Raw genomic sequence first — 7,367 nt, forward strand, 5'->3', positions numbered from 1 at the left:
GAAGTGCTAGACTTACTGCAGAAGGTTTTCACCTGCACCTGCAGTATTTTTGGTGCTTTAAAGGCATTCTGGGTTTACTGAATATGAGTATCCAGAGCTATTAGCTGTTGTTCTTCTGGGACATCCCAGACAACTACAAAATATCCATAAAATCCACTCAGATTTAAGTCCAGAAAAGGACAACCTTATCTACTTTGGGAGATTTTTTTAACCACTATTTAAACTGTTTGTTTGCTTTCTAAAAGAGTTCAAATGACTCTGATTCCCGCTGAAGACAAGGGCACAGCATAAATAACCCAGCAATAAGTTGGCCTTTGCTGGTGTTACAGGAAGTTAACTGTTCCTTTGTACAGATTTGCCCAAGCTGGAAGCTATCTATTTATCTATTTATGGTTTACAGATGACCACTTTACAAAAAAGTTCACTTCTGCATCTCAATCCCTTCCCCTCTGCATGCAAAGAAAACACTAGCTTTTCCTCAGCCAGTTGTTAGAATAGGATGGAAAAGTGGCTTCAGTATTAGCATTGTCAATACAGTCAAGTTCAGATGAGCCAAAAGTAAATCAAACAATCTTTTAATCTCAGGAAAATATTTTAAGTTTTTTTTTTCTTTTTATTGTGTCAAGCTCACTTTTAAGACCTTAGTTTATAGCACTGTAGTGATTCATATAATCACCATGAGAGAACTGCAAAAAAGAATAAAACAGTGGTTATCCACTTCTGTAACACTGAATCACTTTTACGGTTTATTAACTCAAAAGCAATCTGTACTTCTTAAAAAAGTGTACTGATTGTTACTCCATTTTTCAATAAAATAAACCTACCAGCAGTTTTTTCATCCAATATAAATCAAACCAATACATCACTTAACACTGGCACTTCCTTTGCTCCTCTTCCAGATGCTGCTGCTCAGTTTTATCCACTGTTAATGTAAGTTATGTGTTCCATTCAATCCAAAGAGTATTTTTTACAGTTCCTCTAGCCTCTGATCTTTGAAGTGGAAGCCAGGACTCTTAGTTCAAAGCCTCTGTTTCTACATGAGGAAAAATGGATACTTCAAAATAGAACCTAAACTACAAACAAGCTCATCTAGTAAATCAGTGTAATCTGACAACAGAGCAGAAGTTTTGCAACTTGTTTAGAAAGTTTTAATGTTGATACCATTAGGTCTATTCTGTGGCAATGAATTACTAAGCTACAAAGCAGACATCAGCAAAAGCAACAATAACCTTACTATTAGTAAATAACTTTTTCTTTTTTCTAGAACTATAAATTTTCAGATACTTCTGAACAGGTTTTACACTTCTACCCGTTTCATTCATATTTTCCCAGAAGTTTTTTTTGCTAAAGCTTTTTAATAGGTAAGCTAGTAAGACATGTTCCAGCTTTGAGATTTGGATGTTGTTCAAAAGTTTAACTGATGCTTTAGGATATGATTGTGTTGCAGCTTTATCAAAGATCTCCCATTGACTCGGGAGGTCGTTCGTTATTTGATGATATCTTTTGAATAATACTTTTCATACTATAGGACAAGACAAAAATCTGCTGAATAGAGCTATAAAGGGTAGATGCCATGGTAGTGTCCCTCCTCTCCATGGAATGAATTCAGCTGCTTAAGTTCAGTGGTTTTATAAATGTAGCTTATTTCTCTATGACCTTTCCCAATAACTACATCATCTTTCCTTATTCTAAAGGCTAACATGGATGAATTCCAATAAAGCCTTTTCTCTTTGTTGTTATCAGTATAGCAGGTTCTAGATGGAACTATCCCAGAGGTTTCACAGACTTTCTACAGGTCTTAGCATTTTTACATTGTAATTTACTATGAATAGCTATGTCACAGCATTGGTTGGAGCTCCAGTTATAACAGTGTATTCCAGAACCTGACACTGAGTCCAGGACTCCAGGTCCCAGCTTTCCTCCTGCTCAGTTAGGGATCACTCTTCAGCACAAATTTCCTTCCCTCCAGCAGCTGGTTCTCAGAAATTTACTTTTATTGCTAGGACGATGCAACAAGTCAGCTTTCTTACCAGAGAAAGTGGTGCTCCAGATCATGGAGGGAAAGCAAAGTACATGAAAAAGACCCAGCTCCTCACAAACACTGCTGTTGGTGGACACAGAAAAGCACTGTGCTGGCACCCTGATTCCAGAGACTGAATTTGAGTAGGTGCCCGTGGCTTCACCCCATCAGTGCTAACTGGAACCTGGGCACAGGGCCCAAACCAAGGCTCTGCACTGATTTTCCCAGAGAGGAACGAAGCAGCCTAGGCAGATGCATAGCTCTTCCTATACTTAAGACAAAATGAAGTATTTTGGATTTTTTTTTTTGTTTGTTTGTTTCTATTCGGGAAGGGAGAGTAGAGGACTTTTTGCAAAGCAGATCTCCTTGCACTTGTAGTTTAGGACATAGAAGGTGCAGGTCCCATAACCTGCTCAGCTCTTCTATGAGTGAGTAATGGGGCTTCTGAGCCAGGTCTCTTGTAACTTTACCTAAAGAGAATACTTTTTGTAATGTTTGTTTAGCCACTTACGATGACTTTGGTTCAAGTTTCAGTTTATAAACGTGTATATAAAACCATATGCTGGACCATGGGAGATCACTGCCATTTCGCACAATGAGGTTTATTTTCATTTACTTGAAAAGACACAGGGAATTTTATAAAAGCTACATTAAAATGCTGAGTTTTACAGGGAGGCACTTGAAGATAGAGTAACACTATTCATACTTAGTTGTCTCTTTGTGCAGGTGAGCTGCTTCTAAATTAAATAATTATATCCTGTTTTTCCCTTAGGTCTTCTGCCTCAGTGCCCAGAGTGCGAACCCTGCTCAGTACAGTCGAACCCTGTCAGCTGTTCTTGCTACCTAACCCACCAAATCTTGTTCAGATGGATTTCATAGCAGGAGTTCCTCAGGGACCGCAATATTTTCCTGTTTGTGAGAAAGACAATTATTGTTAAAATACAGGGTGAAGTATGGTTGGCAGAGAATCATATAACGATTGCTGTTACTTTTCCTCTTCCACTTCCTGCCCTTACAGAAATGATAAACAAATTCAAAGAGAAGATCTGTGAAGCTAACCTTCAGAATGACAGCCCCGAGTGACCAGAATTTTGAGCTGACAAGGACATAAACTCTTGTAAGTGAAGTGTGTTATTGATTTATACGCAGCTAGAGTGCAGAGATCAGGGGAAGTTCAAGGCTGTACACTGCTGCTAAATTCCTTTCAGATTAGGAAAAAAAAATGTAATTACTTTTATTGAGGTACACAAAATGAAAAATCTATTTTAGCATTTTGAATTTAAAATTGATCCTTTCCTTTGTGTTGCTTACCTCTTCAACTGGTGGAGGCTTTGGTCTGTTACGTAAAGAACAGGTAAATTCCAGAATAAATTAAAAACAAATATATTTTTAGTAAAACTGAGCCACAGATGTTCTTTTATTCTGGACATTTTAAAATAAATGAAATTAAGATCATAACTGAAGAAGATGCATGAAAAAATATGATTACTTAAAGTGATCTTATTGATGTTAATACAGATGACTCAGGAGAGATGCACTCACAGAGCAGTAATTTCTAATAGTCTTTTTGGTAATTCTTGAGTTGATTCCAAGGTTCTTTGCAGCCCCGGGAAGGTCTGAATAGTCTAATGCTTCATTTTTGCTAGGTTCATTGGTATTAGTATTTTATCCACCACTTGCATTATCATCAATGCTTAAAAAAATACACAGCCTAAGAAGTCTCCAGAAATGGATTAATTCCATGTGATTTTTAAAATCTTAGGCTTATTTAAAATAATCTCATCGGCTTGATACAAATAAGTCTTGTTTAGTCCTTCCCTTCCCCCCAGGTTTGATTCAGCTTCTCATCTATTGTTGTGGCAGTCCTTTCAAAATGTGTTTGATCAGCCATTCTTTCAGCTTGATGGTCTGTGCCAGTGATTGACAACAGTCCATTGTGAGCAAGCATTTAAGTAATGATGTACAGACTTGTTAGGGAACTGCTATGTCAGGAAGAGAAATGAACAATATATTAAAATAAAATGGAATCGCATTTGAAACTTGGCTGGAGGATTTTGCATTTGTGAGGACAAAGGACATTTGACAATCTGAGTCATCTTGCAGCTTTGCCTGTAGCAACTGTCAAATTAGTTCTTAATACTACAGGGAAAGGGATTGAGTCACAGCATTGCTTAAAGTTAAGAAGCTCATCAGTAAATCACTGGCAATATTAACAATTATGAGCTACACATTAATATAGCAAAAATACTCAGAATATTATGCTTACAACAGAAAGTCAAGAGGTGAATGTAATTTTGCTTTCAGATTCCTGTGCCCACTCCCAGAAACCATGGCTTTAAATCAGGGAAGGTGGAGGAAGAAAGGAAGAAATCAATTCAAGATTTTTCTAGAGTACATGTCCTCAAAATGATATAGCAAGACGGTACTAAATCAGACACTAAATCTGGATTTAGCAAAGTGTGGAACTGAGGTGAGGAAGGGAAGGGCTTCCTCTCATATAAATTCAAGATTTACATGCATGGCTTTCATCCCTAAACTATCTATCTCTAGCAGACCCTGAAGTGCTCTTCCCTCCTCACAGACACCACACACAGCTGTTGTGACTCCATCTCTCCTCTGCAATAGCTGGAAGATGTGACCTGATGCTGCAGCGGGCTACAACTGATCCCAGTGTGTGGGATCATGAGTTTGAATAGCGTGTTCATGCTGGGAATAAGGAAGGGCTGTGTAACATGGAACAGTTCCCATCCACTTTCAGAGGTGTTTGTTAATTATAAGCCTCGTTAGAGAACACCACTTTCTTTCCAGTTCCCTCATGCCATACTCTTAGAATGTTACATAACTTTGGATTCCAGAGACATTTCAGTTGTTTTAGGAACTGTCATCTTTATGGTAGATTTGGGTCGTCCAGTACTCTGGTGCTACAAAGGCCCACACACACTCCTTGGATTCAAACTGCTTCAAAAATATGATGCACTTTCAGGCCAGCACTGACTTTCTGGGTCATTTCATGTGTTACTTTAGAGAGTGGCTACCAATGAAAAAAAATGTAAGATAGTGTTTTATTTTAAGACTGAAGATAAAACTTCACATATGATGATGAGCATAATTTCATCTCGTTCAAAATCTCTCTAGCTCTAGCTTGATATGCTGTATGATATCATAAGGAATCAACTGTGCCAGGCTCTATATCACTTTTCAAAGCCACAACTGCACAATTCTACCATTTTCTGGCATAAAAGGGGTCAGAGGGAACAGAATTAGATATGTTGTGGGAATGGCCTGAGGTACAATTGCATTGACAACTCATAATGACACCATAGGCTATCTGCTTTCATAAGCTGCACAAGTCTTTCACCCAGCAGGTATTGTCCTTTTAAGTGCTTGCACGCTGTAATGAAGTCCCCTAACACTGACAAAAGAAGGATGATGAGTACATTCACCACCTGAAGTGTCTCTTGTAAGTGAGGACAGAGAAAGAAATTTCCTGAGCTCCACAAACACTGCACTAATGAAACTTCAGTTGGGATTGGTTGGTTAAATGCATTTAAAAAATAATAATAAATAACTCACAAACAAGCAGACAAATTAACCAATATACACAACTCTGTAGATAGGTATTTTCTGTGAAGTATTATTCTATGTTTCCAAATTCCCACAATGAGCAGAGGGGTCCTTCTACTCATCACATTCTTTGCCTGGGACACAAAAATGTGATCACAGGATCTCAAATATCTCTCAGCCATAATGAAGGCCATGTAGACTTTACAGCTATTCCCATTTGAAATTGGTAAGTCTAGATTTGTTGGAAACTTATTTCAGATTTATGAAAATTTGGGAGCAGACTTACTTATAGCCAGGCTGGAAGTACATTCAGTTCTTCAGCAAGTTTTTCTATTATCAGTTGCATTGTTAACTGAACCTGAAAATGCAATTCAACTGAGTTGGACAAGTTATAGTAAGAAAAGGATGATTTTTTTTGGTAGATCTACCTGAAAGAAGCAAACAAAATCCAGTTTACAGAATTTTGTAATAGGCCTATTTATATTTTGTGCTGCAATTTATTTTTTTGACAAAATGTACCTAAATTTTAGTCCTTTAGACATAATACTAAGAAAGAAGCAAGTTGCTTGTCAGTTTAATACCACCAATCTATAGTACATTTTACAGAATATTTAAATAATAATTTACAAGCTAACTTGGGTAATTAAATCTGCACAGATCTGCAGGATTGGTCCTACAGGCTTTCTGGATTATAAAATTGTCAGTTATAAGACCTCTGTTCGATACTCTGATCTCACAGTGAGTTTCCAGGGCTGAGTGTCAGAATATTCATTTTGCATTTTCATTTGTAAGTAAAAAGCATGAAAAACAAACTTCTTAAAATGGTCTGATATTCTGAATATCAGACAAAAAAATAAATATTAACAGAAAATATGAAAACAGATGGAGGAACAATATATACAATATATTTTTAACTGTAGCAATGTTTAATGTGTGAACCTTCCTTCTCTGACACAGGTTATTTTCTCCTAATGTTGGAAAAATTTGATCAGAGAGGAGAAAAGAGCTGAAGACTGAATTAACTTAAAAATCTCCTTTTGCCCCTCATATAGGAAGAAAAGAGTGAGCAAAGGCACTTGTTTTTCATCATATCAACTTCTGTTCTCCTAACCACCTATCTCCCACGTTTAGAAAGACTTAATGCTCAGTCCAGAGTCAAAAACTTTATCTCTCTGGCTGTCTGTTCTGCAGAAAACTAAAAAACTTGGGTGGCACTGGTCACTGGTAGCTCAATCTGTAAGACCTAACGAGTATCTAAAAAAGTCCAGGCATGTGTAAACTAAAGAGTATCAGCAGTTCTGACTCATCCCTAGGAAACAGGAAACATGGATCTAATTTTCTTGACATCTTCCTTTTTATTTGTCTGTAAGTACAACATTCCCATTTTCTTAGAGTTTAATATGTGCACTAATAAGCAAGGGTTCTTCCGCATCTAGAAGCAGGTTAAAACACCCAGGAGAAACTCAATAAAAAAAAAAAAAAAAAAAAGAACAGAAAAAGATTAATTAAAATAATTTGTTTCTTTTGTACTAAGTGCCCTGAGGAAAGGAATCAAGTTTTATATACTAGTTTGATATAGAGCTTTTCCTCTTTCTAGGGAAAATATCAATGAAAAGCATCCTAAGGGGCAGAAAAATGGAACATCTGAACTTAATGAAGGCTGACAATGACTATTATTGATGTCCTTATCACAGATGACAAGAGGTTTAGGAGACTGTTCTACCATATTGACACTGTACCAGTTCAAATGCTCTTTTCTTTTCTTTTTTTTTGAGCTGGTTCA

The 7,367-nt window shown here is 37.0% G+C and overlaps 1 long non-coding RNA gene across 1 annotated transcript; it reads right to left on the reverse strand.

Annotated features, from left to right (window-relative positions):
- Nucleotides 1-829: 829 nt before the first annotated feature.
- On the reverse strand, nucleotides 830-5,917 carry LOC146587426 (uncharacterized). Its single transcript, XR_014897674.1, has 3 exons — nucleotides 5,871-5,917; nucleotides 2,873-2,929; nucleotides 830-1,033 (listed from the first exon to the last, which is right to left on the reverse strand). It is a non-coding gene; the product is annotated as an uncharacterized LOC146587426 (long non-coding RNA).
- Between the last annotated feature and the right edge of the window lie 1,450 nt (nucleotides 5,918-7,367).

Source organism: Rhea americana, unplaced genomic scaffold (assembly GCF_003343005.1).
Source record: "Rhea americana isolate MKP2758 unplaced genomic scaffold, rheAme1 scaffold_6, whole genome shotgun sequence".
In the NCBI taxonomy this organism is placed as follows: Eukaryota; Metazoa; Chordata; class Aves; order Rheiformes; family Rheidae; genus Rhea; species Rhea americana.